The sequence below is a fragment of the Balaenoptera borealis genome, assembly GCF_965194805.1.
Source record: "Balaenoptera borealis genome assembly, chromosome: 14".
Classification (NCBI taxonomy): Eukaryota; Metazoa; Chordata; class Mammalia; order Artiodactyla; family Balaenopteridae; genus Balaenoptera; species Balaenoptera borealis.
Window position 1 is genome coordinate 86,097,841 of NC_138875.1, and position 24,553 is coordinate 86,122,393.

Consider the following 24,553-nt stretch of genomic DNA (forward strand, 5'->3'; position numbering starts at 1 on the left):
CCGGGGGAGCCCCCTGCAGAACCTGCCAGCATCCGCTGGAAGAGCCACAAGCCAGCGGTCCCACTCCCAGGAATACGTGGAGGAGAAGAGCACGTGGGCACCTGGAGGCACTCAGAGACGCTCCAAACACGGCAATCAACCCAAGCGGTATCTAGGGAACGCACCAATCACGTGTCCTGTATCCCCATGACAAGATACTATCTCTACAGAAGTTAAAATTCATCAACTAGATCTAACTGCACCGACACGTTGCAAAATCCTATTTTCTTTTTTTTTTTCTTTTTTGGCCACACCACGCAGCTCGAGGGATTTTAGTTCCCGACCAGGGATGGAACCCAGGCCCTCGGCAGTGAGAGCACGGAGTCCTAACCACTGGACCGCCAGGGAATTTTTAAAAATAACAATAACAGCTATGCGATTAGCCTTGTGTATTACACTTCTAATCCTCAAAACGATCCTAGAAAAGAGGTACTATTTCAGTCCCTATTTTACATATAGGGCAACTGAGGCACAGAGTGACACCTCACAGCTGGAAAGAGGCCAGGAGGGATGGGGACCCACGCCATCAGAATCCCTGCTCGGAACCACTCCAGTCTGCTTGCCTGTCTCAACGTGGAGAGGAAATTACTAGGCTGAGTTATATAAAAGCTGTCAATATTCGACCACTTTTGACCTACAAAACTGGCAGAGTCCTGTGGCTCATTCTAATAGCAAACTGCAGAGCGGTAAACACAGAAAGACACGCCACGTGCATCTTTCCAGCCTGGAGATGAGACGGGGGCCCCAGGCCGCGCAGGAAACCATGCAGAGGCCCGTGCAAGTGTGACAACATTTTTAGACGAGCACATGTCCAGTGGAGAAGTGGCAGTCTCTGGGGAGGAAACTCAAATGACCAGAAAGTCACCTGTAATTTTTATTATTATTTTTTTTTAATAAAAGGCAGCCGCCACCTTAGCTGGTGGCCCAGAGCCCAGCCTCCTGGACTCAGGCTGGCTAGAACATTCCCACTGTCTCCCCGTGGCAGCCTTTCTGCCCCCCAGACCCCATACAGCCCATCCACGAGCAGTGGTTCCCCAGGGTCTGGTCTCCAGAGCCTCCTCTTCAGGCGAGAGAAGCTCTCCCCACCTAAGGATCCAGTTTCATTTAATTGCAGGCTTCAGGTTTCTGGAAGCCGGCCCAGAGGCCTTCGGGCCGAAGGCGTGGGCCATTTTCTTCCTCTTTTCAATAAAGCCGGGAAGGAAGCAGCACGTGGCATCGCCCGTCAGCTCCGAGAATGTGGAGCACTTGCCCCTTGGGAGACCCCACCCAGGAGAATCAGCTGTGGCTCGTCATGGCTGGGGCGGACAGGCTGGGGACACATTTTTTTTTTCCCTCTGGCCCTTCACAGGAGCCAGGTACCCCCAGTGGATTTGAAGGAATGAAGAAAAAATGCACACACAAACATCCCTACTTCACATCTCTCCCTCCCTGCTCCAAAACCCCCAAATGGTCATCTCTCTGCTTCTAGATTTTTTTTTCTTGCATTTCATTTTTTTTCTCCAGGACAGCCCTTTACAGTTTGCAGGTCCTTCTCTTCACTCCGTGTCCCTCACCCATAGCCCCAGGGCAAGGGCAAGACACGGAGCGGTCACCTGATTCCAAGGTCACTGGCTGCAGGGACACACACGGTCTAAATGACCAGGTGGCACCTGGCTGCTAGGGGTCTCAGGGAAGATGAGGGCTCTTGTTTGAGTTTCCTCTTGCTACTGTAACAAATGATCACAAACGCGGTGGCCTGAAACAGCACAGATTTCTTATCTCATAGTGCTGGAGGTCAGAAGTCTGAAACGGATCTAACAGGGCGAAAATCAGGGTGTCAGCTGGGCTGTGTTCCCGCAGCAGGCTCTCGGCGAGCCCACATTCCTTGTTTTTTCCAGCTTCTAGAGGCTGCCCGCACCCCTTGGCTCCTTGCCCCTTCCTCCATCCTCGAAGCCAGTAGCACAGCATCTTCAAATCTCTTGGACTAACCTCCTGCCTCCTCCATATAAGGACCTTTGTGAGCCCACCAGGATTATCCAGGATAACTTCCTCCACCTCAAGGTCAAATGATTGGCATCCTTAATTCCACCTGCAACCTTAATTCCCCTTTGCCATGTAACACAGCACAGTCACAGGTTCTGGGGTTTAGGGGTGTGCACGTCTTTGGAGGAGACCATTATCCTCCTTCCCACAGGCTCCAAAAATCTCCGGGCCTCGAGGGAACTGCTCCAAAGGCCCACCCTACAAACCCTGAGCTCCAGCAGGCAAGTATTGAGTCCACGTGACTCAGTCTCTCCACTCCTACAGAGCAAGAACAGGCATACCCCGTTCTGTCATCTGTATGGTAAATACATACCCCAAGGGTGCCCAGTCTAGCCTTTGATGAAAATGTGAATCAGGCAGAGCCCTGTGGCTTATCACTAGAGACTTCCCTAAGATGACAACAAATAACTCATCAATCAATTTTCTTGGGCAACTTTTGTGGGTTTTGGGGACGAGTCACAAATCGCCCTATTGTTCATCCCCCACTCCAGCAAGATCCATAACAGGGAAGACGCCCTGTTGAAACCTTCATGTCCCTGCATTCTAGGTCAAGAATGCCACTGGCACCAACAAAGCACACAGCCTCTGGGAAAATGGAAGGCTTCGCAAGGTTCAACTGACCGGCAGCACGACACTCATGCTTGGAAAACCACCCAAAGGACCAAGCCCTCACTGCATAGCTGATGGGTGGTGAGCAGGGCCTGGGGAAGCAGAGGCCACCCAATGTGCCCAGCAGCACGGCCACTCGGGGCACCCCTGGTGTGAGCCAGCACCCTCCGCCCATGGCTGCTGATGACCACACCTCACTGACCCCTGCCCAAGAGCCGAGTCTCCAAGGACCTGGCAGTACGGACAGGGACAAGGTGAAACCTGCCCCGTGACAACATAATGATATTAACAATAATAGCCATCGCAACGCGAAAGATGATAGAGGGCACGATGAAATACTCTCCTTGCTTCAAAACCCTTGTGCGTCTCTTTCCTGCCAGGAAATCTGGGAGGAGGATGCCAAGGCCCAGAGAGGTTGTACAAAAATTACACAGCAACCCAGTAAACAAGATGGGTCTCAAATGCCCAGTGCCCACCCCATGGTCTGCCTCCCAGTCCAGGACCCTCCAGGCAGCTCCATCTCATCCTCCCCCACACCCCTTCCACCCTGCATCTGGAAAGGGCCCATCTCCCCTCCCCACTTACCTCCCCTCCAAGGAAAACACTACCCGTCCCCCCCAGTGTCAAACCACCCACCAAGCCCTCCACACCTCCCTGGCTGCCACACAAATACCGTGGAGGCGCTCCTTACAGCACGGGGAGCTCAGAGGCATGCCGGACACATGGCCAGGGGCTCAGGGGCACAGAGAGGGCAACGGGGGCCCAAAGGTCACACAGCAAACCTGCAGAGCAGCGCCTGGGGTGCACGTACGCTTCCGCCTCGGCATTCCCACTGGGAGAAGCACAGTTCCAGGAGGCGCTGCAGCAAGGGGGCAGCAGCCAGAGCCCAGGTGCCATGAGATGCAGCTTCCTGCCCGCCGCTGCGGCTGCTATTTATAGTCTAGACAGCGGGGTCAGCTTCCTGCAAGGCAGAGCCCAGGAGCCTGCGGGGAGCCTGGGAGTGTGACCTCGAGGGAAACAGGCCAGGCCAGGGCAGAGAGGTGAGCTGAGGTGCCCAGGGCTGGGCACATGGTGGACCCAGGCCGAGCCCCCTGCCCGGGGATCCACAGTCCACGGGAAAGGGAGACAGGAGGAAAGGCCAGGTCCTGCCTGTGACAGCCACCCACCAAGGAAAGCGCTTACAAGCCATGTGCCCTGAACCAATGACATCACCACTCCGTGCCTTGATTCTCCCATCATTAAACAGGGAAATTAACAGTTCTGGCCACAACTGTCATTGTGGTCATTGTGGGGCTCTGGTTATTGTGGGGCTTAAATGAGCTAACATACAACAACAAGGAGTGAGCTCGCCCATAAAACCTCTGTCAGCCCAGCCCCCAGCCCTGCCCAGAGACCAGACAAGGAAGGTGGGGAGGGAGATGGCATGCACACAACCTGTCCACAGCAGGTCACCATCATAGAGGCCACCCCAGGTGCCCTAATCCACCCCACTCCCCTAGGAGGCAGGGAAGACATTTACCCCCATTTTACAGATGCAGAAACTGAGGCACAGAGTGAAAGAAGAACCCAGCCCAAGAAAGGGAGAAGGGTTCCTCCTGCCCCTGGGTTCCGTGAAGTTACCTGGGGTCTTCTCTCTCAGCCAACAACAGACAGGCCTCGCAGGCCCTGGGAATGCCCCCCTCGGACCCTGCAGAGCTTACCTTCCTGTGATGGAGGGGACGGGTGCATGGGGCCAGGAAGGAGACGTCTCAGGTCACAAGAGCATCCCTTAGGCCACCTGCCTAAGGGAACATGGGCTTAAAGTCCCCCAGGCACCTGGAGTCATTCAGCTATGATGTCTCACCCTTCCTCTAAAAACCAGCACAGCAAACTGACACCACCACCACCAAGCACCGATCGGATTGAAGTCTTTCTCTGTGCTCTCAGTGTCAGGCAGCAAGCCCCTTCCTGTGTGACCTCACTTAATGCTCCCAACAGCCTCGAGAGACGAGCAATCTGATTGTGCCCATTTTGTGGATGGAAAAACTGAGGCCTGAAGTAGCCAGGACCTTATTATCTCAAACCCCAGCCACTCCAGAGCTCATGAATCAGCTCTGCTCTGCAGGGGACTGTCATGACCACCCACAGGGGAGACAGGGAGGGAGCAGCTGAAGGCCCAGCAAGCTCCGGGGGTCTGAGGAGGGCCACAGGTGAGGGAAAAGGTATCAGATGCAGGGAAAGACAGACAACTTGGGATCCCAAGACATCCTGCATTGGGATGCCAGGTCAGGCCATGCCCAGCCAGAACCTGACATTCGACACATTTATTGGGCACCTACTGTGTGTCCAGAGCTGTTCTAGAATGGCGATGCAGCAGGGAATGTGGACCAAAGTCCCTGCCCTTCTGGAACATGCATTCTAGCAGGGATGACAGACAATAGCAAGTTAAACAGATAAAACCACAGTTCATCAGAAGGAGACACGTGAAGGAGGGAAGGAGAGGGCTTGAGGAGGAGAGGGTACAATTTTAATTAAGACCAGAGAAGGACCCACAGAAAAGGTGACATCTGAGCAAAGATGGCAAAGAAATGACACAAGTCACACGGACACCTGGGGGAAGAGTGTTGCAGGCAGAACAAGTGCAAAGATCCTGAGGCAGGCACATGTCAGGTGCATTTCAACAAGGAGGTCAGTGTGGCTGGTACAGAGTGTGAGCAAGGGGAGAAGATCAGAAAGGGAATTGGTGGTGGTGGCGGGGGGGCACAGACTGTGCAGGGACTTGTAAGCAAGATAAAGAGTTGGCTTTTATGCTGTCTGAGATAGGAGGGCTCTGAGCACAGGAGGGACAGGCCTGAAAGAAAAGCCTCTGGCTGCCATGTGGGGAACAGATGGTCAGGCTGACTGGTGAGGAGGCTACTGCAATAGTCCAAGCAAGTGATGATGAGAGCTGTATTAGGTTCCTGGAGCTGCTACAACAACCTATCACAAACTCGGTGGCTTAAAACAATACAAATTTATTCTCTCATAGCTATGGAGGTCAGAAGTCTGAAATCGAGGTGTCGGGTGGAGTGGTCCCTTCTGGAGGCTCCGAGGGAGTCTGTTCCATGGATCTAGCCAGCAACCCTCGGCTTGTAGACGCATCACTCCATTCTCTGCCTCCATCTTCACACGACTTTCTATTCTTATAAGGACACCAGTCCTATTGGATTTAAGGCCACCCTACTCCAGCATGACCTCATCTTAACTAATTACATCTGCAACGACCCTATTTCCAAATAAGGTCTCCTTCTGAGGTTCTGGGAAGCACATGAATTGGGGGAGGGGACACCATTCCACCCAGTACGGTGGCCTAGATGGAGTGCAGGCAGAGAAGTGGGCAAAAGTGAAAATGGTTAAGAATACTCAGGAAGGTGGGAGACGGTGGGTGTGGGGGGCAGGGAAAAGTGGGCACCTCCCAATCTCTCCCCCCGCTTTCATCCTCCCCTAGTTTAACTGGTCACAGGAGTAACCCAGGAGTCACCACCACACCTAATTCCCACCAGAACCCCACCCTGAAAACCTGGCCCAAGCCCCCAGGACCCTGGGGACCCCTGACTCCCGCTGGGCTCTGCAGCATCCGTCCAGGGCCCCCGCTCCGCTCCTGGCCCGGTGGCCTGGTGGACGAGCCCCACTGAGCCCCAGGGCAGCACGTCCCCGGCCCCCCACCTTGGCCCAGCAGGCTCGCCTCGTTAGCCTAACGAGCAGGGCCGCGGTGCCAGGCAGTTGCCATGGCCACGGAGACAGCAGCACTGGGCGATGCTCCCGGAGGGTCTGCGGCGGGCACCGGAGTTCAGCGTGAGGGCAAGCAGGGACCCCCGAGGCACCCCCTCCCCACGGGGCCCCCTGCTGTGTGCACCCTCGGGCCTGGCCTCAGGGACTTCTGACTGCCATCATCTCCCAGAGAGGCCCCCTGGGCCACAAAGAAAAACCCACTCCCCTCCCACCCACCCTTCCTGACCTCCTGGCCAGAAGTCCCCCCACCCCCAATATAGCACACAGTCATTGCAGGGGTGGCCGCCAAGGGGAGGTCGGAGGTCAGCAGACGCCAGGGCAGACAGGCCTCCGAGGCAGTGAGAAGGGCCTGCATTTCATGCAAGAAGCACCGGGAAGTCTTGAGGGCTCATGGGGCTCTGAGTCAGGTCAGGGCACTCACCCACAGGGTCCACCCAGCAGCTTTGCACAGAAAAGACTGGGGGCAGGATGGAGGCTTCTGCAGGCGCTGGGCGGGTGAGAGGGCAGCTGGGGTGACCCCCAGCTCTCTGGCTCGGCCCCACACTCAGGGAGGAAGCCCAGGCTGGGGGGTCTGGGGGCGAGGGGGGACCGCGGGTCCGTTTTGGGACAGATGGGGCCTGAAGCCCCTTTGGGACAAAGGGAAGGAGGCTGCTGGATCCACCTGCCTGGCCCCAGGGCGGGCTCCGCGGGTTTACGAGCCGCAGACAGCAAGGAGAGGGACTAAGACACAGCCTGAAGGACGGACTCGCGCCTCAAATAGCCCCTCAGCTTCCTTTGCCTCACCAGACCCTCTGAGGTCGTGTGTCATTCATCACCCCATTTCACTGGTGAGTAAACTGAGAAGCTCTGCACAGAGGCTCCATCACTTGTCCTAGGCTGCATCGCACAGCCAGTAAGAGGCAGACACCGGACTCCGCCCCGTGGCTCATTTGAGCTCCGTTCACAAGCCCTAAAACACAAACACACGTCACCAAAAACCAAGCCAACCCCAGGAGACAGGAGGCAGAGAACCTGGGCCCCCGGGTCTCCGGGAGACACACCCACACATGCCCTCCAGTGGGCGGCCAGTTGCTGGTCTCATCTGATTCCACCCGTGGGTGACTTTGTCCCCCACTTCCTTTCCAGCTCAGAGAAATATCCCAGGGTCAACAGAAGGAAGCAGAAACATGGGAAAGCATCCGCAGAGCACCAAGGCTGGAAGCGGAGCCCAGAGGCCCCTCCATGCGGACACACCCGCAGCACTGCCACCGCAACAATTCCAAGATCCCTGGGCCCCGGATATGGAACAGACAGGAGTGACCCTCCACCCAGGAGTGGGAAGCTCGTCACCTACCCCACTGCAGGGTCTTCCCTCAGGCCAAGTGGCTCCCAAGGGCCCCGGGGCCTCCAACAGGGATCCTGCACCTTCCAACTCACTCACTGTCACCTTCCCAAGTCTGACCCAGGATGGACACCCAAAGACCCTGGTTCTTGCCCAGGGTATGACCTTGGTTAAGACACTCCATGGGGCCTTGATTTCCTTCTGTAATCATCTGTTAGGAGACCACCCACTCACCACCCCGCAGGCACTCAGGGGGAACAAACCTGGAAACATCTCGCAAGTGTTTTCCCCTCCTTTACTCCTGTCTGCTCCAGCCCACCCCTCAAGAACTGAGAAAACTGTCAGGAATGCATAGGATAAGGTAAAATCAGAGCGCAAAGGGCTTCCCTGGTGGCGCAGTGGTTAAGAATCCGCCTGCCAATGCAGGGGACACAGGTTCGAGCCCTGCTCCAGGAAGATGCCACATGCCGCGGAACAACTAAGCCCATGCGCCACAACTACTGAGCCTGTGCTCTAGAGCCCACGAGCCACGACTACTGAAGCCCACGCGCCTAAAGCCCAGGCTCCACAACAAGAGAAGCCACCACAATGAGAAGCCCGCACAGTGCAATGAAGAGTAGCTCCCGCTGGCCGCAACTAGAGAAAGCCCACGCGCAGCAACAAAGACCCAGCGTTGCCAAACATTAATTAATTAATTTTTTAAAAAATCAGAGAGCAAGGTCAAGACAAAAAGAAAAATCAGGGACAAACCAATCTGAAATCAGGATGAAGTCGGTAAAACCAAAACACAGACCAGATCAGATTGCTGAAGGCAGGCTGCAGACTTGGCTCCGAGCGTCCTAACAGTCAAAGCAAAGAGGGAAACAAGATGGATTCTAAGTGACTTTGCAAAAATTTGTGAAAACTATGTAGCACCACACAGAAGGTGTTACAGCAACTCTGTAGCGCTGGACAGAAGGGATTATAGCCTCAAACATCATCTAAGAGGCAAAAAAATGGTGCCAAAGGTCATCTGCTTTAACCATCCCCACTGCCCTACTGCGTTCTTCAACAGCATCAGCATAACTCAGCAAGAACAGCGAGCCAGGCAGAAGGAGGGGTTTTCGGGCCTGCTCAGTGTGACCCTCAAACTCATCAGGGCCCCAGTTTCCTTGACATAACCCTGGAAGGTTATGCTGAAGTTAAAAAGAATGTGGGAGCTCTCTATCAGGGGTCGGCAAATGTCTTCTGTAAAGGCCAGGAGAATCAATATTCTAGCCTTTGGAGGCCTTCCGGCCTCTGTCACAACTCCGCAATTTTGCAGCTATAGCCTGAAAACCACCACAGACTACATATGAATGAATGGGCATGGCTGCGTTCCAATAAAACTTTACTTCCAGACACTGAAATTTGAATTTCACTTAATTTCACACGTCACAAAATACTCTTCTTCTTTTTATTTTTTTCAACCACCAAAAAATGTAAAAACGATTCTTAGCTTGCGCACCATATAAAAACTGGAGGTGGGCTGGATTTGGCCCATGGGCCATAGTTTGCTAACCCCTGCCCTCTATATATTCCAGAATAAACTCCTAAGATGTATTATAATTTAAAGGAGGAAAGTAAGATGTGAACAGGGTGTGATATCATTTGTGTGCTTGTTTTTAAACGGAACACACACATCCAAGTCCCTGTGAGGTGGACATATGGCCAGAGCATCTCTGAGAGGAAACTTTTCCCATGTGTATCTGCCTTGGGGGACAGAAAAACGGGAGGGCAGGAACAGGAATGAGACTTCCCTCGACACCTCTGGGCTCTGTTTTAATTTTTTAACAGGCCCATGCTTTGTCTTGTAGTAAAATACGTTTTAGTAAAGCCCGAGGCAAGTGGCAGGGTTTCAGTGCGTTACTTTTTGGTTTTCTGTATTTTTCAAATGACAAATAAAAGTAACGTTATCCCCCCGCGCCAAAAAAAAAGTTAATCTAGTTGTTATCTACAAGGAAAGACATCCATAATGTGTTAATTCATAGCAGAAAAACATATGGACCATGGCGGCCCCTATGGGAAGCAGGCCTTCCGGATGTATCTGCAGGTGCAGAAACAGACAAGGGGGGGCTGGACCATCATCTCTACGAACCGGGATTCCTCTGAGCCTGAGTCCAAGACCCATGGACCTGAGCTCAGCTCCCAGTGGGAGCTGCCCACACTTTGCACAGACCTGGGGCGGTCTCCTGTGCTCGAGAAATGACAGCCAGGGAAGGAAGTGGGGGACACTGAGCCAGCTCTCCAGTCTCAGGGACGGTGGCCTGGTAGGACCAAGAAGGGTGAGAACATCATCCAGCCAGTGGCCTGAATACAGGCGTTTGGCCCTGAGTCAACAGAGAAGGCAAGGCTCTAAGGTCAAGCTGCCCAAGAGGGACGGTGCCCACTAGTCACATTTTAAACGTATTAAAATCAAGTAGCAAATAACATTCAGAGCCTAGATGGCACTAACATCACTTCAGGTGCTCAGCGCCACCTGAAGAGTGGAGAGTGGCTGAGGTGTTGGGCAGATGGGGCAGGTCCGGAATGTTCGCACCATCACAGAAAGGTCTCCTGGCCAGAGCTGCCCCAGAGGCTGGTGGGACAGGAGGGGGTGGAGACATTAGGAAGGGGGGCAAGGGGAGGTGGACGGAGGGCAGAGGAGCCCGGGCCAGCACCCGGGAGAGCCTCGGGCTTTGCTGGGAAACAGGACCACACAAGGGGGGAGGGGGTGTCCTTCCAAGATGACAAGGATCCAGTGGCACCAGGCAGAGAAAAAACACACAGAAGAAGGAAAACACTCAGCTGCTAAGAGCCAGGCCCTGCTCCCATACACGGAATCTTGTTTCATCATCCAGCCCTGGGCCTTCTCATCAGGGCAGCCAGCAGGCACAGCCACATGTGGCTTTTTAAATTTAAGTTAATTAACATGGAATAAAATTACCAGTTCCGACAGCGCTAGCCACGTGCTCAAGAGCCCCACACACCTAGTGGCTCCGGGACAGCAAAGATCTAGAACAGTTCCCACCATCGCTGGGAGCGACTGTGCAGCTATGGACGGTCCTCTGAGGGGGCGTTCTTTTCCACCCCTCCCCCACTTAAGGATAAGGAAACTGAGGTCGGAAGTTCAGAGACTTGGCTGAGTTTTTAACTGAGGGAAGCAGGATTTGAATCAGGTCTGACTTCAAAGGAGCCCCTTCTAGAACCATCCCCGCCCCCCCGCTGCCAGGTGAAGGGGAAACTCGGCCCCCCCCCCCCCCGGAGGCTCCCTGTGTCCTCCCCATCAGTCTTTCCCCCACTTTCCAGGCTGCCCAAGCCCTCCAAGTTCAGTGCCTGACAGGCACTGGGGGATTAAAGGCGGAATGGAAAACCTCAGCCTTCAAGGGCCCAGGGAGAGAGCTGGGCACATCTGTGAATCACCAACCAGCCCGACAGGAGAGGAGCCTGCTGCCTCCAGAGAGCAACAAGCCCAGGCCTGGGGCTCAGGTGAAGAGACTATGCCGTGAGAGGATCCCTCCCAGCAGCCCTTTAGAGGGAGGAAGGGGTTGTGTCCAACCAGCCTGTCAGAGAGGACCTGGGGTGAACAATAAATTCTACAGCGGGAAGCCTTTCCTCTCCAATGGTTGGTGGGGGGCAAAGTAGCAACAGCTCCTGTGATATATCATGACGTCCATCGGGTCCTCAGAACAATAAAATCAGAAGTAGCATCATCATCATCATCATCATCATCATCATCATCCCCATCTTAGAGATGAGCAAACTGAGGCTCAGAGAAGTTAGGCAACCAGTCCAGAGTCACACAGCTTGAAACTGTAGGGCTGAACATCAAACCCAGCGCTCTCACTTTCAGCCCCTTAATCCTCTCCCCTACCCCCAGTGGGCACTGTGCCCAGTGTACAGACCAGGGTACCCAAACTCTCAGAGGGGCAGGGACCAGCCCCAGGGCACTCTGCTTGCACATCGCTAAGCCGGAACTTCAACTCACCAGAACTTGAAATGATCAGAGGTGCGGATCTCTCGGACAAAACACTCCCAGACTGTCCTCTACTGTTGGTTTAGGATGATTCTTTATGGATCTATAAACCGAAAGTTCCTTCCCCCAGGGCTAGCCTGAGCCCAGCTGGGCGTGGTGGTATGGAAGTGCTCAGGCAGAAAAGCCTCACTTTGGTCTAAAAGAAAGATAATGATGATGATTTTGATCATCATAAGCAAAAGTCACACCACCATGCGACCTTGGGCTGGCCTGGCACCTCTGACCTGCGCCCTCATCTGGAAAATAGGAAAAAGCTGTCATCCGCCCCAGGACCTCTCAAGGTCTCCAGCTACAAAGTACCCCAGGGCTGCCCGCCAGCGTACAGACACTCATCTGATGCAGCTTTCTGGAGTCCCGTTATATGCCATGCTAAATAATTCAAAACCATGTTTTCATTTCAAAATAAACACAGCCCCATCGCCAGGGCGAATGCCAAATTTGCATGAATGTTTAAGATAAAAGGAGACTTCAAAGAAACTTCAGACCTGCCTCTGGCACTGCCCCTCCCCAAATCCTGGAAAGAACAAGTTCTCAGTCTCCGGGCCCCCTGGGGCAAAGATCTGCAGGTGCTGCTCAAATAAGAAACATAATTTCTTTTTTCCTATCCTCTATGGCAGCTCTACACAGCAGGTCTGCAGTATGTTCATTCTTGCTGCACCAATGCAACCATGAGTAATCCCAGGTCTTAATTCTTAGCTCCACATCCAAACTGTGTGACCTTGGGCAAGTCATTTAACCTCTCTGGGTTTCCATTTCACCATCTATAAAATGGGATAATAATAGCCCTGACCTCACAGGATGGTAATGAAGAGTAAAGGGGTAGATTCCTGTTGAGGGCAGATCCTGGCACATAGTAAGGGCTTTCTATGTGTTGGCTGTTATTACTATTGCATTATACATAGTATTTTCCAGCTCCTAGGCCAAAAGTTCACTTGACAGGTTGTAAAGTCCCTTCCCCCCCTCCAAGGATCACTTCCCTGGGGGCTCCACATACCCACCCATGGGACAAGCCTTTTAAGATGACACCCCTGGCCTGACCCTGGGCAGCCTGGCCCTCCCCAAGCAGCAGCCCAGGCTCAGGTCCCCTCCTGGCCCCCTTTCCTGGGCGCCTGGGGCAGGAATGACCAGTTCCCGCAAGCTGTTCCCCTTGCAGGGGGTCCAGTCTCGGAGGTGTCACCTGGGGAGGCTGCTGTTGGCACTAGAGAGATGAAGAGGAAACAGAGGAGGAGGGAAAAACACACACAAATAAAAGCTCTCAACCCCCTACTGTCAGAGGCAGCATTTGATGTGGGGGACTTTCTGTTCTCAGAGCTGTTGGAAGGAAGCGGTGAGTCCCAGCTCTCCTGCCTATTGCATCTCTGCTTCTTAAGAAGGGAGCCCCCTCCAACTTCTCCACCCACAGGCCTCAGGTCTGGGTGGGAACACAGCACAAGGTACCTCCCCCGTGCAACTCGCAGTCGGGGGCGGGGCGGGGCGGGGGTGGTGGGTCCGGACCAGGCAGCCTCCACATCCAGCCTGAATGGCAAGACGCTGGGGGCCGGGACTCCTGGGGCCTCTTTCCAATGCCAGCCAGCGGGCAAGCATCAGCCCCGCCAGTCCTCCCACCCCCATGCCCTGGGAACAATCAAGCCTTCCCAGCTCGGGCCTTTCACGCAGCTAAATTCGTGTTTGCAGAGCTCTCAGAAATCTTTAGGAGGTGGTATGAGTATTATTAATCGGGCAAAAAGAACGGATTATGCCAAATAAATCCTTCCCACGTAGCCAAACCCTCGCTGAGGGAGGGAGGGGGGTGCGCGCTGCCCCACGAGGGGTCTCCATCCCTCAGCGGGGCCTGACAGCCACATTACCATTTACATGGATTTATCAATAGTATTGATCCCGGAGCAAGCGTAAATAGCTCGGTGGGAAGAGGCCGGGGCTGGGGCCCGCTGCGTTCCCGCCCCCACGTCTGGGTACCGCAGACTCCCCGGGCACCCGGCGGCGGCGGTGGTTAAGTTTCCAAGCAGGGACACGGCAGCCGGCGCGGGGAAGCCAGACAGCGCCCGGGATGCCCTGGCAGCCGCCCCACCGCCGCCGCCGATTCCCCGCTCACCGCCGGCTCCGGGCCAGCCGGACTCGGTCTGTGCATCTGTTCAATGGGCTGAAGACGCCACCTGCCCTTCTCTGTCCTCACCGGGAAAAGCAAAAGGGGGGTGCAAAGAAGACCCCTTCCCTTCACCAGATCTCCAGGCAAAACGCAAGGCAGCCCCTTCTCACAAAATGTCCAGGCCATTGGATTAAAGTCCAAGTTTTAGAACCCAGGAATCATAACAACAACAGTAACAGTGGTTGTAGTAACACATATACAAATACCTTCTATGTATTACCACCTCACTTCTCACAACAACCCTCTGAACTCGGTACTATTTTTACCCCACTTTACAGACGAGAAGCCTGAGGCACAGAGAAGTTGAGTAATTTGTCCAGGGTCACACTGCCAGTAAAGTGGCAAAAGTATGATTCCAACCCAAGGCGTTGAGTTGCAGAGTCGGCTGTGAATGGCTCAGCTATCCCAGCTCACATCTCTTCCTTTCTCTGAGGGCTCTCCCCGCACCCACCAATCCAAAAAAAAAGAAAAAAAGAAAAAGAAAAAAAAAGGCCACCCACGACGAGGTACACAACAATGCCCTGGAACGCCCTCCCAGCTCACTCCTGGCCCGGAGAGCCCCTTCTATCAAAGCAGCCGCGGGGACCCAGATCTGGTTTTAAAAGGGCAAAGTCAAGGCCACCGATAACACAACCCAACGAGCCCAGAACTCCACAGGGATCCTCTCCCCTTCCCTCCTCCCTACCTCCCTCACACATCCTTCCTCCAAATCTGCAAAAGGGGAAAAAAAAAAAAAAAATCATAATAAAACCAGTTCTCACCAACAGGGGTGGAGGAGGAGGGGGAGGAAGGGAGGAGGCTGAGCCGACAGAACAGATCCGCCTCCGCTGCCTGCACCAGACCCTCGGAGAGCAGGAGCGCACGACAGGCGGCGGGAGGGCCCTCGCTTCCAAAAAAATAAACCTACAATGTAAAAATAAGGCCGGGCGCCCCACGCTAATTGGGCCCGGGCGACAGCAGCTCACAGGTACAGCGTGTCTCTCCCGCCCGCCCGCCTGCCTAGCCCTCTCTCCCTCCCTCGGGCTTTTTCCTGCAAGCGTCCGGGGTTGGGAAGGCGCGCCCCACGGGTCCCCCCCACTCCCCTCCAAGTCTCTGGGGGTGCTCCCCCAGCACCAGGGCCTGGGGCCTCCGGGTCCAGCCCAAGTGGGATCAGCTCCGAATTCCAACTTCCCAAACTAGTGGCATCCCAAGTATCCGCACAGCCTGGGGGAGGGACCAGGAGGCGGCCCAATGAGGCGTCACCAGCCGCGGGAGGCAGGCCCAGACACCAGGAACACCAGCCCACGGGGGAGGGGGGAGCAAGGGGTGCCTCTCCCCGGAGACCCCCACCCAGAGCCCTCCGGTCCCTCGCCCAGGAGCGCCACCGCCAACACCCCCTCCCCGGTGGCGGGAACCCCCCAGGCGCCTTCCGCAGCAGCCAGGCCGGGGAGCCGAGGGTGCCATCTCCAGGGGCTCCCCATAGCCGCACTGCCCGCTGGAAAATAAGGCGCAGTGTCACCCCCCTAAGTCCGAGGCCGCCTGGGGAGGAGGGAGGCGCATGGCGGCCATGCCCCCAGGGCTGTGGCACACGGTGGGGGGCTGCCCTACGCAGTTCCAGGGCGCCCCCCGCCTGCCCACCCCCACGCCACTTCCCTCCTGCCCGCCCCCTCGCTGGGGAGCTGGAGTTCCCCTAAGTTCCCCGGCACCTCCACGCACGCGGGCCGCAGTGTCTACGAGGCGCCTCACTCCCCAGCAGGCCACCCCCGAGAGCGCCAACTCGGGAGTGCAGGGGCCCCGCCAACTCCGCCGCGTGCGCCGCCCGATCTTCCCCGATTCCCCCGGAAGCGCGCCCTGCGCCTCACCCCGGCCCTCCGCGGGGACCCCCGGCCCCAACTCACCTTGCGGAGGTGGAGGCGGCGGCGCCCGAGCTCGGGGTGCGCTCGGGCTGCCCGGGCGCTCAGGCAAGTGGCGGTGCCGATCGGGCTGGGGGCGCGCAGCAGGCCCGGCCTCCAGCCGGGGCGCGATCCTCCCGCCGCCGCCTCCTAGGGCGCCAGCCCCGGGTCCCTGGTCCGCAACTTGGCGCGCATCGCGGGGCGCAGGGCGCGGGCGCACGGCTCAGGCGGGACGCGGGCGGACGCGGGGCTCCGGTGCGGCCCGGCCTGCCCGCGGCTCCGCTCCGCGGCGGCGGCGGCGGCGGCGGCGGCGGCGGCGGCGGCGGCGGTGGCGGCGGCGGCGGCGGCGGCGGCGGCGGCGGCGGGAGGGGGAGGAGGGGGCGGGGCAGGAGCCCGGGAGGCGGCGGCTCGGCCTCCCGGCTCCTGGCTCCCCGCCCGCACAGACGCGCCCCGGCCCGGCCCCCTCGGGCTCCTTAAAGGGCCCGCGTCGCCACCCCTGGGCCTGCGCGCACCCACTCGCGCGTGCACGGGCTGCCACACAGATACACACACACTTGGGCGCGACGCTGAGTTTCTTTTTAGCAGCTCCGCGAAGGAGGAAGGAGGGGGAAAGCGCCTCCCCATCCCGCCCCCTCCTCCTCCTGCGGCCCGTACGCCCTCCTCCTCCCCAGCCCCAGATACTTCTCCGGAATAGCGTTTCAGCTATTATAACTCAGGAGGGGCCAGTGCATGGGGAGGGGTCATATGGGGAGGGCCTTTAAGGGACCCACACAGCTGCGCAGCGACACCCACGGTGGAGCTCGCTCTGGGGGCTCTGGCGCACAGTAGGGCGCAGAACTCTCACCAGTGGACATTCACACACTGGGCCTCAGCAGAGAGAACATCTAACCCAGGTGAACACGTGGGGAAACTCGCAAACCCCCGCAGACGGGAGCGTAGCCTAGGACATAGACTCATAAGACATAAAGTCACCACAGATAAACAAACCCCGGACACAGACAGGAGTTCACACACGCAGGCATACACACACACACACACACACACACACACGAATGTCCGTTTCTAGAGGGCGAGGATTTCTGACTACTTGTTCACGGCCCTTTCACAGTACGGACGCAGTGCGTTGCGTGAACTCCCATTTGGGGACTTTGAGGGACACAAATGCACAGACACGATGCTGCAAGCCTGTGGTCGGGCACACACAGCACGAGTAGGCAGGGTCACAGACGAGCACACATGTGGACACTCGCCCGCGCACACGCAGGCGCTCACCGCTCCAACAGGAGCCCCACTGGCTGCCCTGACAACGGTGTGTCCTCATTTACCCTCCTCCTGCCCCTCCCAGACAGCCCTCTCAAACCCAGGGAGATCTTTTAAACAGCAGAGGGCACTGGGAGCCCCAGACCGGGACCCTCCCTCCTCCGCTGCTTTCCCCTAAGATGTACGAGAGTTTGAAATTTTTTTTTTTTTTTTCAGTTCAACTTTCCTTTTTTGGAGCGACGTCTCAGCAGATTCAGTTCTGCCATCTGCCAACATCTGAGAACCCCCAGGGGGAGTGGGGTATGGCTGCGGTGGGGAGGCGGCCATGCGGTTTCCAGGGCTGGGCGTGCCTCTGCCTCCAGCCGGCCTGCAGCGGCTGCCGGCTGCCCTGGCAGCAATGTGTCCCTCTCGGCCCCCTCAGGATTCTCGGGTCCTTTTTTCCTGCGGAGGGTTGGGGAGAGCACCTGAGGCTGAGGAAATCTGGAAAAAGGGAAGTGTCTGTGGAGGGGCAGTTTGCAGTTTGGAACAGAAGGGGGGGGGGTCTCAGGTCAACGGCCCCTCCCTTCCCGTCCTGGTCCCACCAGCTCCAGAGCTACGCAACCAGAGCGTGGGAACCCACAGGTCAAAAGCCAGACCTAAGGAAGGAAGGTCTAGCCCTCCAGAGGGGTCTGGGGGAGGGGAGGGAGGGCAGGAACTGGGGAGCCCTCCTCAGCCTGCCCACCAGGCAGGCTCCTGAGCCCTCACCCCCAACCCCTGGTCACCTGAGAACACTCCCCAGGATTTGCATTTCAATGAGATTCCGCTCTGGGATTTGGCACTGAAGAGAAGGGTTTGGGGTAAATTCAGGGGTTCCTTCTTCCAGCTTCTGCCTCCCAAGGGTTGCCATGGGGCTCTGGCTGAGTCTAGGGGCATAGGAGGGGGTCAGGCAGGCAGGGGGACTGTCAGCTTGGTAATGTCCCAGGGGTCACCAGGAAACCCCTCGAAGAGCCAAGTAGAGACTCAACCATCGGTGTCCTCTGGACCAACCCCGTGACAGATGGAAACGCCCAGGCCAGGAGAAGGGGCGGCATTTTTCTGCAGAAGACTGGCCTCTTGCCCACTCCTGTCTCTCTGGTTATTAATCTCATCCTCATGGGCTGCAGGGAGCAACACAAGTGCATGTCCTCAGAGCTCATGAATTCCCTCCAGAAACCCTCAGATGGGGGATTGGGGGCTCCTGAGATGGGTCCCACAATACAGATGGGGAAACTGAGGCCCTGGGAGGTTAAGAACCTAACTTGCTGGACTCACTCAGCTAGCAATTCCAGATGGGTGCTCTGAACCCTGACTCTGGAAGGCTGAGGTGGAAGAGGTCTCAGCTGAGCCCCTATACCCAGCCCCCCACAGATTGCATCCCATGCCCTGATTGCTACTCAGTGTTCTGCATCTTTCCCTACTGGGCTCTGAGCAGCAACCCCAGGGATCCACATGTAACTAATGGGAACAGCAGCTTTGAAAAATTGCCGAATACTCTGGCCCCCAAACAGCCTCTCTGGAGGGCCCCTACACCCCTTGGGAATGAGGGTTAGCTAAGAGCTTCTAATGTATGCATCCAAGGGGCTCTGGCCTGAATGGAGCCAAATTCTGCCTTAGGCTCAGATCCCACTGTCCCCCTTCCAATCATTCAACCTTTCCCTCCTAAATACCTGGCAAACTAGTAAGCTCGTCCCTGCCTCAGGACCTTTGCACTTGCTGTTCCCTCTGCCTGAGACAGCAATCTTCTAACTTCAAGTCCCAGGTCAATATCACCTCCTTAGAAAGGCCCTCACTGAACCTCTATCTAAAACCCCCAAGGCACTCGCTAACCCATCCCCTTATTCCTTTTCCTCACCATTTTTAACCATCTAAAATTATCTTGGGCATGTTGCTTATATATTGTCTTTTGTCATCAGAATGTCAGCTCTATGAGAGCAGAGACCTCATCTGTCTGGCTCACTGCTGTATCCCCAGCACATAGTAGGCACTCACTTAAAATGTATTGAGGGACTTCTTTTGTGGCGCAGTGGATAAGACTCTGTGCTCCCAATGCAGGGGGCCCGGGTTCGATCTAGATCCCACATGCATGCCGCGACTAAGAGTTTGCATGCCACAACTAAGGAGCCCACGTGCCGCAACTAAGGAGCCCACCTGTCGCAACTAAGACCCAGCGCAACCAAATAAATAGATAAATATATTTTTTAAAAATGTATTGAGAATGAGGGAACAAATGAATAAATGAATACAACACAGGGGAGAAGGGGGCTGGCTGGGGGGTCAGACTTGGCCCTGGAGAATCCAGAAACAAGGGGGGATGGCTGGCCTGTTTTCTAGCACTCACTCCTCTGGGATATTTGAGAGTCGAGCCTTTACTTCTCTCCATCTGTCTCATCCTCTAGGTAGCAGGGGGCGGTGGGGGGGGGGGAGTTGCTCCCCGAGCACAGCCCAGGGCCTGACACCCAGGAGATGCCCATTCAGGGTCACTGAGTCCATATGGACATCCATGGTGTCAGATCAAACTTCCAGCCATTCCAGTGGCTGGAAAACTGGTCCCCTGGCCAACCCTGGAGAAACCAGGCATTTAAAGGGTCAGAACACAGGCTGCAGGGCATGGTGCCCTAAGCTTCCTTGACCCCAGTGGCCCCAAGAGCTTCCCAGGCTGGCCAGTCGGAGCACCCACAAAGGAAGTCCCTCACTCTCAGGACCTCTATCAGCGACAAGCCAAAAGGTGCCCCGATGAGCAACACAGGGGCAAGCCTCACATGCACATCAGAACAGTGCAGACACAGGAGGTCTTACACAGACTTTTCATACTTTTGATGTGCTTTAAAATAGAAAGGGCAGGGACTTCCCTGGCAGTCCAGTAGTTAGGACTTCACACTTGCACTGCAGGGGGCACAGGTTCGATCCCTAGTCAGGGACCTGGGATCCCGCAAGCCATGCTGCACACAGAACGGCCAAAATAAATAAATTAATATAATGTAATATAATATATAGTAAAATGGGGAGGGCAAACGCAAGAGCCCACAGGGCTTGACAGGAACAGCAGGCCTGTGAGTGGAGGAGAGGTGAGTAATTGGCACACCCCCATGCCTGTCCCCAGGCACTCAGAGTCACCCTCTGTTTAAAACACAAGCATGGCCAAGCCAAACAGCAAATGCCTGGGTGGGCCACTGTCTGCAGGGGCCAGCTTGTTTGTGACCCTGCAAAGCCTTCGCTCCCCAGGCTGGTTTTCTACTCAGTGACCCATGCTTCCCACCCCTAGTGGAGGGGCCAGGTAGGGGCGGGAAGTGGAAACTTCCTAAGTGGACAGGGAACCCTTTTCCAGAAATATGGGCAGGAGGGAAAGCCTGGTTTCAATGAATGCATCCCAGCTTTGGTCATTCAGTGTGTATTTTAGTAAGCGCCTACTGTATGCCAGGGGCTGTGAGAGGGATGGGCAAAGGAGATCAAGCCCAGCCTCAGGGACGGGCATCCAGCAGGGAGTCGACACTCAGAATACAAAGTTATGTCAACGCCTGTGTGCTAAAAGTCCTTTAAAGGGAAAGAAAAATATGCTGGTGTTTGAAGGATATTTAAATTTCAGGACACAGAGGATTTTGGAAAGGACAGGATTTCCCCAAATCCCCGTCCTTTCTTGCACAGGGGTGTCCAGGGTGCTCCTCCAATCTCACAGTCCTGCAAAAATATCACTGAGGATGTCACTCAGAGCCCCCAGCCACCCCCCCCTTCACTGCAAGAAACTGCCGTGTCACCCCCGGCTTCCTCTGAGGTCTGCGCCTTTATTTATGACACTGTGTTCATTTCAGAAAGAAGGAAGCAGGGAACGAGATCAAGCCCCTGTCTGATAGGCCTGATTATATCTGAAGATAAACAACTCGTTTTCTCCCAGGGCTGCACTTCTGGGGTGCTCCCCCGCCCATCTGCTTGAGTCTTTGCTCTTAGGGGCGGGTGGGATACGAAGAGAGACATCCAGGGAGGATGATGGTCCCCGTAGCCTTGCTCGTGGTGGCCAGAGGTCAGCGCTGCCAGAATGGACGTCAACAGGGCAGGCCGTGTGGAGCCTGGGCGTTCCTCCAATGAAACATTCGGCAGCCGCGGACAAGCACAGAACAGGCTGTGCATTCTGATGGGGGCAGAGCTCCAAGATACATTGGTTAGCACAAAAGCAGGTACAGACCTGGGCGTGCAGTGGGGTACCTCATGCACAAAATAGAGAGGGGAATAAATGTGCAGCTACATGCTTGTCTGTGCATGGCTACTTCCGGAAGGGTATTTATTAATTCAGGAGTGCCTACTGTGTGGCAGGCACCATGCTAACTCAGGGAATTCTGCAGTGACTGAGAAAGGCAAAGTCCCTGCCCTCCTGGAGCTGACATTCTGAAGGCGGAGCTGCATAAGGAAAACGAAACAAATGTATCATACACTGTATTAGGAGGTGGTTCATGCTGTGAGAAAAAGTAAGTCAGGAAAGAAAGACACAGTAGAGGTGAGGGAGGGAACCACGCATGCAGTATCTAGGCAAAAGCTGAATGTGCAGAGGGCACAGCCGGTACAAAGGCCCTGGGGTGGGAATGTGCCTGGTGTATTCAAAGAACAAGAGTGAGGCCAGTAGGAGAAGAATGAACCAGTGCGCAGTGAGGATGGAGGGCGGTTGTGGGAGATTGGAGTGGTAAAAGGACACACAAGAGACTGATACTAGGGGTTGCCTCTGGGTGGAGGGGGCGTGCCTGGGAGTTGGGGTTCGGATGCGGGCGGGGGCGGGGGGGGAATGGCAATTTGCTTTGACCACATCCCGAGTGGACTGTTTAAAGATGCATATTGAAAGTTCTTTTCTTTTTTTCTTTTTTTTTTTTTTTAGCTTGGACATCTGGTTTTGGACATCCCTGCATTCGCTTCTGGATTTTTTCTTGAGATTCAAGGAGGTCTCCTTTCTGGCATCTTTGCACCACATTTGCTGTTTTCCAGCCTCCCAGAGAATGTTAGGAATTAGCCCCTGGGTGGCCTGACCTCCCGGTTGGGCCTGGGAAACCAGCAAAAGCCCCAGCCTTCCCAGGGTGGCGGCTATGCGCGGATGTCCAGACAGTATAAGAATCCACATTGCAGTGGCTACCACATGTGGTTCTCAGAGCAGCTCTGGCCTGAACCTCCCTGCATAGGAGCCTAGAGCACAGGCCCCTGGTCAAGTCAAGATCAGAACTCAGAGGCCTGTCCGGAGAGGCTGGAAGTCTTGGAGCTGGGCATGTGTGTCCTTCCTGGGTCCCCTCTGGCTTTTACCCAACAGAACCAATAATAACTCTCATTTAAAAAATATCAATGTGGCAGGTTCAACTGACTCAGAAGGGCCCTCCAGGCCTCTCAGTGCCCTCGGGAATTACTGAAGACCCAGCACTGCGTGTGCAAAGTGTGCAGAGCCCTAAAATCCCAAGGGAGGGTCCCTCTAGAAAGCAAGAGCAAGCTGAAATGGAAAGGATTCATGGTTTTGAATCAGACAGATCTGGGTTCTACTCCCAACTCTGACACCTCATTAAGTCACTCAGCAAACATGTATTAGGCTGGCCCCAGGACCCAGCAGTGAACGGGACTCGCATGGAGCTAGCTTTCTGCCAGGGCAGTGTCCATTCCTCCCTCCTCCTGGCGTGCCTTCCTGGACAGCAGAAGCCAACACTTATGTTTTCCAGACTCCCTTGCAGCGAGAGTTCTGTGTGGATTCTGGTTCCAGCAATCCACAGGTAACTCTAGAATTCAGAACAGTTATCCACCGGGTAGAGAGAGGGTCCAGCTGTTGGACTGGGTGCACTGTAGTGGGGCAGGTTCTGGAACTGGCATCTGAGGGCAGCACCTCATTCAGAAGGTGGCTTCCCGAGGGCAGCAGCTCCCCTGGCAGTCCAGCTCTGCAGTGTGTCTCTGAGTGTCATTGTCTGGAAGCTTTGCCTCAAGTGCAGAGGCCACTTAATACCCTGAATGGTATTAACACCCTTAATATCCTTCAACCACCAGAGCCCATTCTCTTCCATGTGAGATTTAGGGACTCAGAAAACAAACAAGCGGGACTTCCCTGGCGGTCCTGTGGTTAAGAATTCACCTTCCAATGCAGGGGTGCGGGTTCCATCCCTGGTCGCGGAGCTAAGATCCCACATGCCTCGTGGCCAAAAAACCAAAACATAAAACAGAAGCAATACTGAAACAAATTCAATAAAGACTTTAAAAATGGTCCACATCAAAAAAAATCTTTAAAAAGAAAAGAAAAGAAAAGAAAACCAACAAGCAAAGAAAGAAAGAATAAGGTTAAAAATGGTGGTGATTGCCAAAAGGAAGCTACTCAGGGACCAAGAAACCTGGAGGGAAGAAGGGAGATGGACAGGCTTGAGGTTAGGTAATCAGGGAGGAAAGGCCTCCCTAAGGAGGTGACATCTAAGGTGGCATGCAGAGGTTGAGAAGGAGGCAGGTATGCAAAGGCCATACCGTGGGAAGTGACTCGGTGTGTTCAAAGAATGGATAGAAGCCCAGAGTGGCTGGAGTGTTAGGAGAGGCAACCCATTTTACTTCCCTGGGCCTCAGTTTTCCTCATCTGTAAAATGACTCACTGTCTGGCCAACCTTAACAGGTGGTTTCAGGAATTCAGTGAGCGAAGACAGCCGAACACCCTTCAGAACTCCAAAGAGCTGGGGCACTTCAAAATCTTAAAGAGCATTCTTCAAGAGCTCTTTCTATAATGAGCCCTGAGCTAGCTCAGCATTTCCCAGGGTTTATTGATCTACAAGAGCTGCATAGCATAATGGTTAGACACACATACCCTGGAACCATACTGCCCGGCTGTGTGACCTTGGGCAAGTTACTCAACCTCTCTGAGCCTGTTTCCTAATCTGTAAAATGGGGAACAATAACAGACCATCCCTCATAGGATTACTGTGAAAATTAAATGAATCAATGTGTGTAGATCAGGCAATGTCTGGCACATAGTGTTTTATAAGCATAAACCCTTTATGGTATTTCACTGAGCCTCATAACCTGGTAAGATTGGAACTGCTACCATCCCCCCTATACAGATGGGAAAATTAAGGCACAGATGACGAAACTAAGGCTCAGAGAGGTAAATCACCAGCTCAAAGTCATCAGTGGGAAGCAATTCACCTTTAAGTCCAGCTCTATCTGACTCCGGAGCCTCCCCTGCACCATCCCACAAGACCCAGTTGGGTCATTGCTTTGACTGTAATTTCCACTGCTCAGAGGAGGCATTCATACTGGTGATTGAATGGGGGTGCAGGATTGATGTCCCCGTACCCAAAAATATGGCTGACTGTCCCCACCTTGGCCCCCTGTGCACTAGCACATTACTCAGAATCCGGCTGGTGTGAATCATCATTGTCATAGCACCTGCCATGCCAGAACAATCAGTTTCACTAGACTATGTTGAACAGGCAAGAAAGCAAGAGGGACAGCAGCAGGGGAGGGAAAGAGCCTGGGGGAGACTACCCTGACCCCCC

General features: G+C 55.1%; 1 protein-coding gene and 1 long non-coding RNA gene across 24 annotated transcripts in view; one reads left to right on the forward strand and one right to left on the reverse strand.

Annotated features, from left to right (window-relative positions):
* Positions 1-16,121, reverse strand: part of NCOR2 (nuclear receptor corepressor 2) — a 223,504-nt gene extending 207,383 nt beyond the window's left edge. For 12 of the 23 annotated variants that reach the window (XM_082353168.1, XM_082353185.1, XM_082353183.1 and 9 more), the window contains exon 1: positions 15,798-16,121. The gene's annotated coding sequence lies outside the window, so the exon portion shown is untranslated. The remainder of the gene's footprint in view (positions 1-15,797) is intronic. The other 11 variants (XM_082353181.1, XM_082353180.1, XM_082353169.1 and 8 more) reach the window with 1 other exon arrangement.
* On the forward strand, positions 14,686-23,326 carry LOC309610415. Its single transcript, XR_014233922.1, has 2 exons — positions 14,686-14,887; positions 21,928-23,326. It is a non-coding gene; the product is annotated as an uncharacterized lncRNA (long non-coding RNA).
* The last annotated feature ends 1,227 nt before the right edge of the window (positions 23,327-24,553 follow it).